General features: G+C 45.7%; 1 protein-coding gene across 2 annotated transcripts in view; it reads right to left on the minus strand.

Annotated features, from left to right (window-relative positions):
- PPP1R42 (protein phosphatase 1 regulatory subunit 42) overlaps positions 1-17,552 on the minus strand; it is a 1,058,014-nt gene that overhangs the window by 732,661 nt on the left and 307,801 nt on the right. The window lies entirely within an intron of this gene.

Consider the following 17,552-nt stretch of genomic DNA (forward strand, 5'->3'; position numbering starts at 1 on the left):
CCAAACACAACAACTTCCCAGTCCTCACATCCAATCGTGTGCCCGAACCGTCATTCAGCAAAAACAGACTCAATTCATCCGCCATACCCTCCAAAAGGTCCCCATTTGCATCCGTCCGATCACTGCCCCACAACGTATTGGCACTGTTGAAATCACCACATAAAACACAAGGTCCCACATGTCCCCTTATCACTTCAGACAGCACATCCACCTCCACCACCTCACACGGATTATAATAATTCAACACTAGGGCCTCATTACACGGTAGGCGGTGACCCATGGCGCTATTAGCGCCATCGCTCATGCCGGTAAAATACCAGCACCGCCTTGGTGGAAAGGGGATTTACCGCCCCATTCCAAGGTTGGAGGGGCGGTAAATCCCCCTTCCGCCATTGCCCTTCCCCATTCCCATTTCTGCCCCATAGGGCTCTATGGGAATGGGGAAGGCGCTAATTACGGCACCGCAATTTTGCGGTGCCGTAATTAGCTCCGAGGTCCCTTAGCGGGTTGGATTTTAACGCCTGCAAAAAGCAGGCGTTAAATCCCCCAACCCGCAAAGGGACCTCGTAGTAAGGCGGTAGGGATTTACCGGTACCGGTAAATCCCTACCGCCATCTGTGTAATGAGGCCCTAAGACTTCTGATCCTCCTACCCGAATCCCCGCCCCGATAACCTCCACTGCTCCATCTACCACAATCTCCCTTGCAACCAACCCCTTCCGAACTGCCACAGCTACACCCCCCTCTCCCCTCCTTCCTATCCTTACGAAACAACTCAAAACCCGGAATCACAAACCTCAGATCACCCCTTAACCACGTTTCCTGAATACAAACCATATCAACATTCAATTCCCCACACAACACCGCTTTCAACTCCTGCCCATTCCTCAACAAGCTCCTCGCATTCCACTGCAAAATTCTCAGGCCGACGCCCCACTCTGTTTCCGCACTTTAGTAACCTTCTTGAACACTTCTTCTTCCGACACATCTACAACATTCAAAAACCTCCTCCCTGCTTCCACCACTCCTTTCGTACGATTCAACACACTGACTGACAAATTCCCCTGAACCAGCTCCAGCACATTTATTATAAAACACATAAACTCCGAACAACCACCATTTCTACGCCTTTCACCTCTCTCACCACTCCCTTCCTTCCCGCAGCCTCATCCACCACCGGCTCTCTCCTTCACATTTCACTCACTACTCGAACCGGTTTCACCTTAGCCACAGCCTCCGCATAAGATAAACCTTCCGCAGCCCTCACCTGCACCACCTCTCTCGCCACTCTTTGACTCTCACACCCCCTAAACGCAATAGAGTGCCCCCCCACAATTCACACACTTCTCCGGAGTTTCCACCTTACATTCTTTAATATCATGATCTCCATCACACTTCCCACAGTGCCTCTCATTCCTGCATACCCTCGCCACATGTCCAAACTGCTGACATTTATAACATCTCAAAGGCAATGCTACATAAGCTTTCACACGAAACCTCTGATATCCCAAATTCACCACCTCCGGACACTCCGCTCTCACAAACCTCACTGCCACAGTTGTAGACACCACATTCCCAGGTGTATCTCTCCTCCCCAGCCTCCACGCCTCCACTACCCCCACCTCTGCCAGCTGCTCCTCCACCTCAGACATATTCACAGTCAACGGTACCCCATACAACACCCCCTTACACGACACACCACTCTGATCAAACACTCGCACAGCGCGCCTACCCAGACAACCCACCTCCAGCATCTTAGCCTTACTATCAGCACCCATCCCCTCCACCAACAACCGACCCCCAGTCACCACTTGCACCCGAGTGACATTCCCCACAGCCTCTTTCAACCACCCAGCAATCACCATCGGATTCTCCCCCTGAAACATTTTCCCACGACTATCTGGCTTCAACACCACCTTCCACACACTGTCATACTGCATCTGCTCCTCCCCAGGCACACCGCTTCCTGAGGCCCCCAGCCCCTCCAAAATACACTTTTCCTGGGTCCCCGACCCTGAGATATCCCTAACCGTCCCCCCACCATCATTCTTTTGTGGAGACCTGCTGCGATGCTGCCCCTCATTCCCCCGCTTCCCCCCCTCCACAGATGTAGACTTCACAGTCAGTGTCCTCCCCCTTTTCTCCCCTTCCTCCACCCCTCCCTTCATTAAGCCTTCCCACCCCCCTTTCCCATTCTTACCACTTCCTCCGAGCACACTCTCCCCCTGCACCCTCCTAGAGAGTCCGCTCTATTTCCTTAATCCCAGCTCCCTCCACCCAAACACCGCTCCTCCCTGCCTGGGTCCGCCCACTTCCAGAGTGCCAAAGCGTTTATCTCCTCACACGCCTTCAGACGCGCCTCTCCTGAGGCGATCTTCGCGCTGCTGCGCCACCAGCGTGCCCGTCACGTGCAAGCCTCGCTCTCTCCCGCGAGAATTGCGGAACTGCCCTGTGGTGCCTCATCGACCAGACTCACATGGGAACGTTGCCCACTCGATGAGCGGGCTGTGAGCAAGGTCCCTGCTGCATGCACACGACCAGAGTGCGGCGAACTGTTGGACTGCACCCGGAGGGTGGCCGCTCTATGCTGCCAACAAACATGCACACTCCTCATCAGATCGGGAGGACCCATAACATACATGCCAACCCTCCATCCCGCCTAAAATAAATGTATCCCCAATGCATTCTTATGGGAAAATGTTAGTCTCCCGATTTCCCTTAAGGAATCTCCCTCCCAAGTGTGTCCAAATGTTGGCATGTATGCCATAACCCTAGAGGCGGCGTGCCGACTGCATACTCAAAAATCCCTGAACCGAACCTGAGACTCTACAGAGGCCCCGGGACGAACCTGCGATGGACAGCAGTGACACCTGTTGGTTGAGGGCGGATACGCGCCTGCCAGCTGGAGTGGCCTGACCAGCTGTGAGGTGCACCGTCGTGGCCTGCCTGCCAAGTTGGCCAGATGCCTGTAATGCGAGGCCGCTTGCTGGTCCTGATTTGCACCACGGGCGGCAACTGATGACCCTACGGGGGAGTTGAGGATCCCTTCCCCGATCCTACACGAGGTGCAGCTGAGCAGTACAACGTGTGCCCCTGGGGGCATTGCGCGGCAGCCCTGGGCTCTGTGAGGGGTGGGGCAGTGGCGCTTTGAGGTTAGTGCTAGGAAAATCAAACCCGCACTGAGCGGGAGGTCCGGTGGTGCGGACGCTGCAGGGCAGGGTTGGAGACACTGAAGACTAATAACACGGCCCTTGGACAGGCCACATAGATCCACCGTGGTGGGTGTCGTGGGTGACCCTCCCATGTGTATTGCCCCTTAAGGGGATGTGTCCCTCCCACGTGTATTGCCCCTTTAAGATGAGCCATGACTGTGTCATGGCCCAAGCTAATAAAAGGAGCTCCTGCAGGCACATGAAACAGAGCGGCTGCAGACTCCCAAAGAGGAACGACTGAGTCCGTGTCTCATTATCAATGTAGGCCACAGGCCTACACGTGGAGGCACAGGCCTGCATGCCCTGATGCCGTGGGACCCGCGCATGCCAGGATGGCAGCCGATGTCCGCACGGTCAGAGGCCTGGCAGGCTGTGACCCCACTTCATGGTGCTGATGCCCCATAGCACCGGGGGCCCTGCCGGATGTCCAGGGCAGGCCCCAACCCCCACACATAGTGGGACTGTCTGGTGCTAACAGAGATAGCACCCAGGGGCGCCTGCCGGATGACCATGGCAGGCGACCCCCAACAGTGGGGACAGTTTCAAATGGAAATCCTGGGGGACACCAAGACCTGATCTCATTGCGGACTGTCACTGCCTTGGGAGGGCACCATGAACTTCACTCGATTGGACTACCCACAATAGGTGGAGCGCTGGCCTGCCGGGTTACAATCAGGCTCAGTGGGCACGTGACACACCTGCTAACTTATTGGCATTGATCTCCTGATCAGCGTTCACAACCCTGGGGGACCCCCCCCACCTTTCCCCCCTGCTGTTTGCCTCACCGGCGGGGCGACATGGAGGTCTGGCCCCGACGCTCCTATGTGCAGTGATTAATCTCACTATGTTATGCTGGCACCATACGTTTTGTTGCTGAGGTGCCTTTTCCCTGCTGGGCACTACAGCGCTGGAACTCCGTACTGCTGTGGGGATGAGCTTTCAGCCTGTGCCCTAATAACCCGACTGAAATATCTTCATACCTGAACAGTATACCCACTGAAGGGGAACTTGGAGTCTGGGATATCGCACTAGTGGTGTGGCTGGATCACTGAGCCGAACTGAGGCACCCATATAGCCGCCGACACGGCCCGCGCACACAGTGGATCGTGGTGCCAGGCTGATTCGGCTATAGGGCTGGGGGCCTATAGCACTACAATATGGTGCGCAGTGGAAAAACACGGCCCTTACCCAGTCACAGAAGGTTTCACTGACTCATTAACTCCGGAACCGCACGAAAAAAAGAGGACAGACAGACAAGACTTATATTCAACCCGGTTTGTATCCCGTGGAATGTAGGCGATGCTGCCATACGTGGGAGAGCACAGTACATTCCAAGTGTCTGGCGGCCTCTGTGATAATAGATTGCACGGAAAACATCACAAACTGAAATACTATGTCAATGTGTGCGTGTTGCAAACCATAACTTACAGCACATATAATTTTTTTTTTAAAAAAGGCGTGTGACTGTGATCACTCCCCCTTTGCTACATTATAGCACGCAGTACACGGAAGCACCTGACGAAAACACTGCAGTAATTGTATACAGACTTGCACCAATTGCTACTTGGAGATGCGATGATCTGCGCACTGAATGGACCCTAGCTCATACCTACATCCTCGGGGGCTCGGCAAGACAGAGGGTCTTCATGGCTACATAGTGGTGTCTCACAGATCCCATTTTGAACACTGACCGACAGCCTCTGGTTCAACACCACATAGTGGCTACACACAAAACACTGAGCCTTTAGAACGAACTCACCCTACGGATCTATCCCCTCGCGGGGAAGGGACGCCACAAACACAAAGCTCCATTGGAGGGCCTCACTGCATAGACACCTCAAGTTAACTGGCATCACAGTAAGAATATATATTGAAACGCTACGTAGACGTACTCAGTGCCTGTGACCGCCTGGTCCCACTGCGTATTATTGACTGCATTAGCCACCCTGGAAGCTGTGAGCCGCATATAATTCTCTTGTACGGCGATGACAAGAGGAGCCAGCTCCAAGAAGAAGAAAACTGGTCCTATGGATTCCTTCACGAGTAGCCAAGCCCTGGTCAATATGCCACTGCCACCGGCTGAACCCCCGGCGACATCCACTGAAAACTCCAGATATGACCAACTCCTGGTCACCGTACAACGTAGATTCATGTCAGTTAATGTGAAATTAGAAGACATTGTCACCACGATTGGTTCGCTGAAGGCCCGTGTTGACAAGGAAAGTGCACGAGTAACAGAAGCTGAGGGCAGGATCAGCACCAATGAAGACTCGATTGGGCAACATATTTGTGATATTACTCTTTTAAAGGATGAGATGACCAAACTACGTGGCAAATGTGACGACCTGGAATCCAGGTCCCGTCGAAATACCATCTGCATAGTGGGTGTGGCGGAATCCTTCTGAAAAGGGCCTATGGAAACACACGTGGAAGCGCTTTTGAAAGCCTTGTTCGGCGACAACGCCTTTTCGGAACACTTTTTGGTAGAGAGAGCCCATCGCACGCTGGCCCCAGCGCCAAAACCAGGGGCTCCCCCGTACCATAGTCGATAAACTACTGAATTACAGGGACAGAGACACTGCTCTCCGTCTGGCAAGGGAGATGGGACCCCTCCGCCACGATAGCAACAAAATTCACATTTATCTAGGCTTCGCTGAGGGAGGGCAACCTCAAAGAAGATCATAGGACCAAGTCCTGAAACACACTCCGGCTGCGACAGGTCCCGTATGCTCTGATTTTCCCGGCGAAGCTGCGAATACATCATGGAGGCCGTGCACACTTTTTTGAACATCCTACAGCGGCCATGAATTATGTAGAGGTTACGATCCCACTTCTGCCACGGGGATGGGGTCCAGATCAAAATGTACACCTGCAGCCCGCTGTTGACAGGAGAGACCCAGCCGATTAATAAGACTGAATAGAATATCTTTTTAACGTTGCAACATGAAAAGGTGGGGTCTGGGTGGCACTGACCTAAACCTACTTTCAAAGCCGCATGGGAGGCGTCCAGTTCCGACGGCTGTGGACCGCAACGCACGCACCTCCGTAGAGTTGCACAAGTTAATGAGAGGGGTACATCATCATGTTGGGGTTGATGGTGTGGGTGGTATTGGGGGAGGGACATGGAGAAGATTTACCCTTGGCACTAGGCTGAGGCTTGTTGGGGTTGTTAAAGGTTCAAAATCAGAGAGTTATGTTGCAACAACCACTGTCTGTTTGGCAGATACACATCAGTACACAGGTAATAGCACTGCAATAAATGACAGATACAACACGTGTCGACAGAGGGTTGACCGTTAAATTGCTCTCCTGGAATGTGCAGGGGCTCAATAATCCAGTCAAAGCCAGAAAGGTTGCGGCGTATGTTACTAGGCATAGCCCACAGAACCTTCTTCTCCAGGAGACACATGCACTTGGAAATGTTAATTCCAGTTTTAACTCACATTGGGGGCCCCTTTGGTATTATGCAGAGTACTCTGCCCAATCCAGAGGAGTTCTCACCCTGATTCACCCGACAATGGGTTTCCGATACTTGGACAGTAAAATAGATGTCCAGGGCAGATTTGTGCTGGTCTGGGGAGAGGTAGCAGGTTGTTCGATAGTAATAGTTAACACTTATGGGCCAAACATTGACGATCCAGAATTTTACAGGACAATACTAGATATGCTGGCCTCATCAGATGATGCGTTGGTATTGTGGGGGGATGATTTCAACATAATCCTGGATGTATCTCTGGACCGATCCTCTGTAGCTCCCCGGGGTCTCACAAAGGCCGCATCCACACTACAACAAATAATGATACAAGCATCCCTGATTGACACGTGGCGTGTGCTTCACCCACAAGAGAAGCGGTTTACATACTACTCGTCTGTACCCGAATCAGAGTCTCGTATAGAATATTGGCTCATTAGCTTGTCCCTTTCAGATGCCATATTTACTAGTGAGATTCACCCCGTACCCTTTCAGACCACTCCCCAATATCCCTCACCCTGATCCTGCGTGATATTTCGCCGCATGCTAGACGCTGGAAGATGCCCCCCACCATACTACGGGACCCCCAGGCATGCGAATCACTTCACATAGAGATAGAGGAATGTTTTTAATTGAATGAAGGGTCAGTGAATAATAACTTTACTTTATGGGAGACGTTCAAGGTGTGGGTGTAGGGTGTCTTTATTGAAAAATCTACCGGGTTGCTGACATCTGTTAGGAGAGAATTAGGAATACCGCAAGTTAGAAATGCTTGAAATTAAGTACAGCACTACACATAGTAAAGAAACCCTTTCTGATATCGACATAGCATTGAATGAATTTAGTAAGCTGGCAGATAGAGATGTCCTATATATGACCACCCCTGCTTGGGCCCATTGATATGGAGAAAGTAACAAGGCTGGTAGATTCTTAGCCAACATGTTTAAAGCAGAGGGCTATCAGAATCCTATTGCCAGCATTAAGGCTGCACATGGGGTAATGGTGAACCGAGAAGAAGACATTAACACCACATTTGTAGACTTTTATAAATCCATCTACTCCAACCAAGACGTCAAACCTAAAGAAGAGATAGCTGACTACTTGCATGAGCTTGACCTCCCAACCCTTACCCCGGACACACAGAACGCTTTAGATACACCCATCACACTCGAAGAAATTACCAACGCTATAAAGGCATTAACACCTGGCAGAGCTCCAGGCTCAGATGGCCTAGGAGCCGAAATATACAAGGAGTTCCATGACAAGCTAGCCCTGGTTCTGCTGAGGGTGTGGGAGGAGGCAATGGATCATGGCACACTCCCCGAATCTATGCGTGAGGCGGTGATCACGGTCCTCCTTAATCCCCGATGCCCTGCACACGACATGTCCTCCTATATACCCCTCTCCCTGATCAATACGGATGCCAATGTTTTTGCCAAAATCCTTGCGACCAGACTCCTACCACACATGCCCACCCTGACCAGGCAGGCTTTATTCCCAACCAATCTACAGCCTTAAATCTATGACGACTTTTCGGTGTAATGGCACAAATCGACCCGAAGGCCAACGCAGCGGTTGCTGCGCTAGATGCCGAGAAGGCTTTCGATTCAGTGTCCTGATCCTATTTATTCTTAGTACTCAAACGTTTCGGTCTGGGAGGGTACTTTCTTAAATGTGTCCGATTGCTCTTCACCAACCCGGGAGTGAGGGTCCTCACTAACCATACCATGTCTTCCCTCTTCACTTTGGGTAGTGGTACCAGGCAGGGCTGTCCTTTCTCTCCCATTTTGTTTGCACTCACGATAGAAACCATGGCGGAATTCGTCTGGAAAAATCACACGCATAGAGGTATCAGAATGACAGGACCCCCACATATAATATCTCTTTATGCCGACGATACTTTGCTATATATCCGTAACCGGAAAACCAACCTAGGACCTATTATGGCAGACATTCATATATTTTCCGAATACTCCGGGTGTAAGATCAATGTTTCCAAGTCTGAGCTATTTCCATAACCCCTAGTACAGGGGATTTGTCTGATATAAATGGGTTCAAGTGGTCCCCAACACGGGTCCGCTATCTGGAAGATGTTGTATCTAACGACAAACACAGGTTATACACAGACAATCATGAGAAACTCCTACAGATGCTAACTACTAAATTACAGCTGTTGTCCAAACTCCCTATTTCTCTGTATGGCCGGGTGGCCCTTCTTAAAATAGTAGTCCTCCCCAAACTGCTGTACTGTTTTGGTAACATTCCCATTTGGCCCGGTAAAGCTGTCTTTGCAAAACTTCAATCACTTGCCACCTCATTTGTGTGGGCTGGGAAGACAGCCAGATTGAAATGGGCCAAGCTGGTCGAACCGTTCTCTTGTGGCGGCATTTCAGTCCTTGACTTCGAATTATATTACTTAGTGGCTGAAGCGCAATTCGCTAAGCACTGGTTTGACCCCGATGACACAGCCACGCATATCCCTTCAGAGAAATATGCGGCCTCCCTCTCCGATGTTCGATCGGTCATCTTTTGCCCCAAGCACAAAGATTCTTGTGAGTTTGACCCGGTAAGCACTACAACACATGCATGGTCCAAAATATATAAGAGGATTGGATTAATGACCCCATACGACCCGTAAGTCCCACTGTGGAACTTGCCCAACATTATACCCACGTTTGATAAAGCCCTGCAGATGCTGTGGGTCCAGACCAAACAACTTAAAATGTAAGATATGTTTCCTGGGGGCACAAATGTTGACCTGAAAGACTTTGTGGACACAGTGGGAGGTGGGCAACTTAAACGATTTCAGTTCCACCGGATGAAGGCCGCATTTGCTACTAAATGAGTGCATAAATTCCATAACAGCGGCCGAGGGGCGGAAGAAAGGGGTCTCGTTGTTGTATACCCTAGTCCAATCACACTCAAGCTCATGTAACACCATTAAGGAGTCCTGGGAACTGAACTTTGGTACCGAATTAAGTGAAGGACAATGGCTTAGATGTTGTCAACTTACTAAAACTGTATCCATGAACTCTGGACTGCGACTAATTCAATTTAAAATACTCAACCAGCTACACTACACCCCCACGAAGTTAACCAAATTTGTGGAAGGTTGCACGGGGAAATGCTTAAAATGTGTTGGACCAAATTCAGGCGCATACCACATGTACTGGGCGTGTCCCTCAGTGGCAAGATTTTGGGGTGAGGTTGCAGACATACTTGAAGAAATCACATCAATCCCTGCATCCCCATCCCCATTGATATACTTGTTTGGGGACATTGGTAAGGTGGCCGAGACCACTCGAAGATTATTTAATGTCCCTTGTGTGGTTGCAAAACGCTGTATATTAAAGTGCTGGAAATCTGTCAATGAACCTCGTAGAAAAGACTTCCTCAAGGACCTCACAATGGTTAATGAATGTGAAGAACTATTTGTATTAACGGTATCACCAACCTGCCGCCCCAAAACATCTGGGCTCCATTTAGAAACTACTTATGTAATATGCTATCGGATAATGACTTTAAACCCCCGTCGTCACCTCGAATTGCTATACAACATGAAATGTACGTACTGAAATCAAAATGTTGTAATTGATGTAATACTCTGTTAACTCTATAACGGCTCTGTTCTGATGTGACTCTCGATGAAAATAAAACTAAAAAAAAAAAAAGAATATTTATGTGATGGAACTGACATTACATCGACTCCTGGTGTGATGGCCATAGACCCTCATATCTTTTTTGAAACTTACACCTTAGATGTACCTTTGCTCGAGCACTCCACAACTCATAAAAAAGGGGTGTCCAGAGAATGGCACTGAGTTGGCGCTGGAACAAGAGGGTCTGCCGAACGCCCTGACTACTAATCTGAGTGAAGACATATTAAATACTATGTTATCAGACTGCAGTAAATCTAATATGTCATCTAATGAAATGTTCTTAGCTTTTGAGTGTCTATTCACCACATTGGTAAACACATGCAGTAAACTTTATAACAAATTAGATCTACAATCCATATTGCTTTATAAATGCATCAATAAAATAGGAAAATTATGCATCATCAGAGCTCTAACACAGATATATTGGATAAGGAAATAAGTACTGTCTTTACATTTCATGCTAATAAACCTGTAATGCCAGTTCCAAATATACCTTCAAGACACTCAGTCGCAGTGAAATTACCAACAATTTCAAAAAATGTCTCTAAGAGGAAATAAAATAATAAACCTATCTCACAGGCAATCATGTATGCCAGCCAAGCGAAACCCAAAAACAACCCTTTTGTGTAAACATGAAAAATGTCCTGGGGAACATTATAGCGCCACTGGACCCCATCACTAATGATATAAAATCAGTGAATATAAATGGCATACAGAGAACGTCAGTACCACTTGTGAAGGACAAATCACTTCCCCAAAACTCTGCAAGTTTACCGTCCTCTCTTAACCTATTATCATCACACCATTAAATGAGTTGGAACCACTTCTATCTCAATCAACTGTGAATACTGTGCCGCAGAGTAATGACTGTTTAGACTTGTACAACTCTAACCCATCTCAACTGAGATAAACTATCCACCATTAAACAGGGCAGTTGTTTTGCAAATATTCCACTCTATTGTCGGTCTGTGTGTAATACATTCTGACGACATTAGAATAGTAGTTCAAATCGAACACAGTAAAATCAGTACCTCTAACATCTGGTTTCGATCTGCTGCTATATTAGAACATATTCTAAAATTTGAGCCAGAATTATTTCGCCTGGGCTTCTCATGTAACATAGTGGATATATATCCAGAGAAATTAAGACAGCACACACCAGATGTTGAAAATAACAACATACTCAATAGCAGACAAACTATTGTTGAGATACGAAAGGCAAAGAGCCCTAGAACCGCCCCCAATAACCAGGAACTTAATAAGAAAACAAAGTCATTTGTTATCAAACACAGCGTATTCATCGAGATATGATCCATGGAACTGTAGATGTGGTTGAAAATGCCAAACAAAATAAGAAAATTGTGTCGAAACGGGCTATTGGTAATGGCTCCGACTAGCCTTAAATCCCATCTGTCCCAACTGAGTCGGTGCATTGATATCTTGTACTCTTGGAACACTAGAGGGTTCACCCATCTATTTGGTGAAAATGGTCTGTGGAGCAATATGGACATTTTCAGTGTCATTGTTTTACAAGAAACATGGCTTATAGAGAACTTGTTGCTTGATGGGAGAGAAACCATTCAAAAAGCAGCATCAAAAGGCCGACTCGGCAGGCCTGCTGATCAGTGTTAGTTCTCCTTTGACTATAGTTGAGATTCCCTTTGAATCCTCCTCGGTGTTGGTTGGGAAATGAACAAAGAACAGGTCAGACCTTCATCATTATAGATGTCTACAATCCTCCGTCTAGAGTGAAAACAAAAACCAACTTGAAGGTGGTAAGAGACATAATGATAAAATATGGAAGTAAATTTCCTATATACGTTATGGCCGATTTTAATGCTAATATCCTACCTGATGTGGAAGTGCAGGTGAATTTCCGCTCCAGTCCGACAAAATTTGCTAAACAAAATACAAGCAAAAATCCATGGGCTAATATGCTAGATTAATATCAGTTGATAAGCCTGAATGGGTTGAATCTGAGTGATGAACAAAGAGGCTTCACGCGCATTAGTGGAAACAGCGCCTCCACCCGTGATTATGTTTTTACCAATGCTAGGGGGCTTGAATGGGTGATAAATATGGGGATTGCGTCGCGCAAAGAGAGCAATCACCTACCGCTGTGTGTACTGTTTAAGACCGTAGGTATAACCCAAAATAACAAGACCTATGATAAACCGGGCAATACTTTCCTGAATAATACAGGCAATCGCATCCAATGGCACCCTGTGAATTTAGCAAAGGGAAAAATTGTCAGAACAAATTATCCCCACCTTTGTTGACTTCTGCCAAAATGCTGGTAATGGTGGACAGAAAACCAGTGAGATTTTCACGACTACTATAGAACTAATCAAGAATCAAGTGGCGTGCACACGCGAATACAAATCCGCTCATGAACGCACAAACAAGATATTGAACAAACAGAATAATTGTGACCCTAAAATCAGTCAGGAGAAAAAAAAGCTCTGCTCCATAATTGCCACCTTACTCTCGTCCTCCATATGGTAATATGATGCTGCTGGAGTAAATATTAAAATTAAAGAGGCGAAATTGCAATATAGAAACTGATTACGGCAACACAAAAAACTGCGAAAATGAGCGATGGTTAACCATTGCCCATTTAGCTACTACCAAGAATACAGTGGCCATATGGAAAGTGATGAGGGCAAATAAAAAAAGTGAATTGCAGATTAATTGTATTCCTGAGGATGTATGGGTTGACCATATAACACAAAGTTTGGGCACTGTTGGAGAAAACAAGACAAGTATCGATATTCCAGATACACTGTGGATATGTAAAGCAACATGCTCAGATTTTCGTAACATAATTGAACATCTAAATTGTTCCCGAGCATGCAGCCCTGACGGGATAAACAACGGTCTAATGGAAATGTCTCCTACATTATGGGCAGACGCGCTGTGCTTGTATTCATAGATATTGGTAGTCTGGATTTCTCCTGTTATCTTGGAAGGAGAGTCACATTCTCCCAATATACAAGAAGGGTCAGCGTTGTAATCCTTGCAACTACCGACTCCTGGCTATGCTAGACATCCCTGCAAAAGTGTTTACACAGATACTATTGGTTGACTTGAATGCCTGGATAAATGATCATGCAATACTAAGCAAATATCAAATTCGACACTGTAATCAGGACAATCTTCGGCACAAATTGCAAGCATGGAACATCCCTCAGGGTCTCCTGAAGATGCTAATGCTATTACATGTCAACACAAGTGTTAAAGTGCGTCTTAACGCCATTGGACAACTAACAGAATCTATTTCCATTGCAACGGGAGTCAAGCAGGGCTGCATAGTTGCAACAACATTATTTAATTTATATTTGGCTGACCTTGCAGTGTCCTTCAACCCAAATTTGCTATGTCCTATCAAAGTAGGCACACAGCGCATAAGCTGGCTCGGCTATGTGGATGATGTATTATTATTAGACTATACACCCAAGTGGCTACAAAGTCTAATTGATAGTCTGGGCAGTTTTGCTGAACTGAATGGACTACGTATTAACACAGAAAAAAGCTAAATAATGGTATTAGCAGGAACTAAGAAAAAACTGGTGAAAATGAGTTGGTTCCTTGACCATAAGAAACTTGAGTGTGTCACTTCTTATACCTATTTAGGACTATTAGTCGATGACAAACTCAATTGGAAATCACACTGGGAAAAATCCAAGACTACATTTTGAACGTTAGTGGGTGCAGTGAGTGCCTTCATCGGAAGAAATGGTGGGCTGTCGATCAAGACAGTTTTACTACTATATACCATGAAAATAGTGCCTGTCTTAACATACTGTATTGAGATACTGTTTCTCTAAGGAGTTGAAAAGATTTGAAGCTAAAATGCTAAGGAAGCTGTTCCGCATGCCACATTTAACAGTAGAATTATTTTATCTTGAATATAACCTAACATGTATCCTATCAATTCTTGTCAACAGATCATGTATGTGCTCAGTAGATTTGATGACTATAAATTATAACACTATAACCGGCAATTACGCAAAGGCCGTTCTCAGTTTAGACAATTTTATCCGGATTGGTGTATGGGGGAAAATATTCCCAATTTTTAATAGCTGGAAAAGCGGTTGTGGAATTGATATATCAGCACCCAATACAAAACAAATAAAGTATTGGTTAAAAAAGAAGATTAGATTGTTTGACCGTGACAATGATTTGGTACAACATTCGAGTAAATCAAATAGTGGACCATTCATTGAACATATAACTTCTCGATACAGCCTTCCAAAATATATCATAGCGTTTCCTGAAGCATGAGTCATAAGACAATACTTATTAATAACATTTAATAAAAGTAAAGTATTGGAATGTGAAGGTGCAAGGAAAGGTCTACAATGTAATGAGCGTAACTGCTGGTTATGTGGAGGAATAATAATTGAATCTTTAGAGCACATTTTGACAGAATGTGAAAGTTTAATTCATATTAGAGTCGAAATGTTGAAATCATACAATAACTATTTTAATTGATTTGAACCTAGAGTATTGTGGAAAATGGTCATAGATGAGCATGATGAGAATTTTATTTATCATATGATTAGATTTTATAGGAAATGCACTGAGATATTTGAAGTATGATGGAATATGATGCTTCTGCTCCCATTGTCCTCATTGAACAAATATGTCTCCAGCTTTGATCAACTATATATACGCGTTGGAGGTGCTATTTTAACATTTTTTGGACTAGACCTACGTGTTTAACCAGCGTAATTATGTGTTTTCATGTATCTCCTGTATGTATTTTACATATTTTTTATATTTGATATATTTATTAAAATTGTTGTTTTTATGTGGTATATATACAAAGCGTTTAGCTGTAATTATAAGAATACAATTGAAATGAATTAATCAGGCTGGCCATGGCAGGAGGAAGGTTTGGTCCTCCCCCTTCTGGAGATGCATCGTGCACTCCTGCTGTCATATCCCAACTAAATATGACAGGACGGACTGCGCCTGTAGGCTGTGTCCACCCTTAGTACACAGGTCTATGTGTTTGTTGTGCTGTGAGCATAGGAAAATGTGTGTGGATTAGCCCCGCATATTGTCCTGAGGTTTGTCTGACATCATTCCATTTCATAAAAAATTTCAAAAGAGCCCAGGCGCACAACCACCGTGATGATGGCCGGATTCTTCACAAAGGTACCAAAAAATAAACTTCAGGACTTCTTTTCATCCCAATCTAGTATGTAAAACAGAATAAAAGTAGTGTGTTAAATCACAAATGTGAGAAGGTTCAAGATATATTTCAGGCATCTGAGTTGATCTAGTGGCAGCTGTCTTTCGTACTGGCAATTTACTAGAGATAGGGATCAATGGAAGTAGTCCTCATCGGACATCCAATTAGGGAGACCTTCACGGGATAGGGGAGGATGCGGTGGGGGGACATAGCAGACTTTGGAAGAAATCCTAACAACCAGTCTACCCAACATTCCCAACTGGCAGTGGGGCTGGAACAGCTTTCCTCACACTATTTTTAAGGCAGATGGTGCTGCACTTAAAATATTCACTGGCCATTTTAGGAAAGTCTAGTCCAACCCAAGTTTTATTCAATGTCATAACCATTCTTTCCATTCCCACATATGCTTGACCATGATACATCCTAACAAGATGTGAATGGAGTATTTTGTTGTCACTAATCAACCTTGGTCATCTTGCCACAGGGAGTTATCGTGTAATCAGCAGCCCTTTCAAATCCAATTATCCTTTTGAAAGGTAGCCCAAGTTACAGGGGTACCCCTTAAGTATACGGGTACCCCTAATAAAGCTCAGACCAAATTACAGTTCACCCCTCCAGGGAATTAAGGCCAAGAGTCTTTATCTTGCAAGGATAACAAATTTAATCTTTACAGAAAATGAGGAGGGGGTAAAAGAGCTCTGCCCCTGAATGGCATTCTGTCCCTCATTGATTCCAACTCCTGCAGACTGATGCCAAGCAGGAGCTTTATAGACTGTTCAACTTGGTTATTGAATACTGGCATATCTCATCCAAAACTGTCCTTCTTCCCTTGCAAGGGATGCCGCAGTCTTCCTTCTTGCATGGCCGGGTTTCCATTTAGGACAAACTACTTAGCATACTGCTGCCTATGCAAGAATACACTGTAGCTCCTGTTTATCATCATTTTTCTATATTATAAACATTTATATATAAACACACCTTGCCAGCGTACTCTCCACACTTCACTCAATATACTCGTATTTTATCTGATGCAGTAATTCCTCTTAAAACCTTATTTTCACATAATGTTGCATTGTGTACATGAGCATGTACACTCCCCTATTCCTAATCTGCACGGGCTTTGGATGGACAGGAAACAGCTGCTCAGCCACTCCGTGTGCTCTGCCAGAGCTAGCCTCGGTGACGCAACACTGCCTGCTCTGCCATCCATTTTTAGTGCAGGCCACAGCGCAGGCCATATTCCTTTTGGCACAGAGCCTACTGCTCTTTACCGTGCTTTAAGAAAAACTAAATACAATTTATAATTTTAAAAATGTGTTCAGTTACCGGCCTTGTCTGTGTGCAATTATTTTTTTCAGTGCTCTATTGCTTAAAGCAGTCTTGCCTAATTGTAAAGCGCTTTGGGGTGCAGGAAGGTGCTAGCTCCTCCACAGCACTTTTCAATGGGTATGGGCATTTGTGAGGGATCAGAGATGCAAGGCGGGCACAAAGTGGTAGTGTTTTCAACATCAAACATCTTTATTAAAAGAAAAAGGTTGGATAAAGGGCTCTCTGTCCCTACCCTAAAGAGAGTTTCCCTACCTAGGAAACTAAAACTAAAATTCAGTCTGTGTCCTGTCATCAAACTTAGGAAACATGTCCTTGTGTCCAAAACATATCTGACCCTCACACTAGAAAGGAAACAATTAAGAAATGTAAGGAAAATGGATGCCATACAGTATCTGTAAGACTATTCACCTGTATAGTTGGAACACTGTATGTTACAACTGAAAGTAGTGTAATGTGATTAAATAAAAGTAAAAAAAAAATAAGAAATGTAAGAAAAAGTGTCTCTGATCTAGGTTTAGCCAAAAAGTGTTCAAGTGTAAAGCAAATAGACAAATCCAACAAAAATGGTTTCTTCCAAGGATACGTCCTTGAATCCAGAAGATGGTTCCCTCCCCCTGTATTATTTCAGAAAGGATGGTGAAAGTGTATTTTCCAAACAATGTTCTCTTATAGTTGGTAAGA

The sequence above is a fragment of the Ambystoma mexicanum genome, chromosome 5q, assembly GCF_040938575.1.
Source record: "Ambystoma mexicanum isolate Mex_15411 chromosome 5q, UKY_AmexF1_1, whole genome shotgun sequence".
NCBI classification, from domain to species: Eukaryota; Metazoa; Chordata; class Amphibia; order Caudata; family Ambystomatidae; genus Ambystoma; species Ambystoma mexicanum.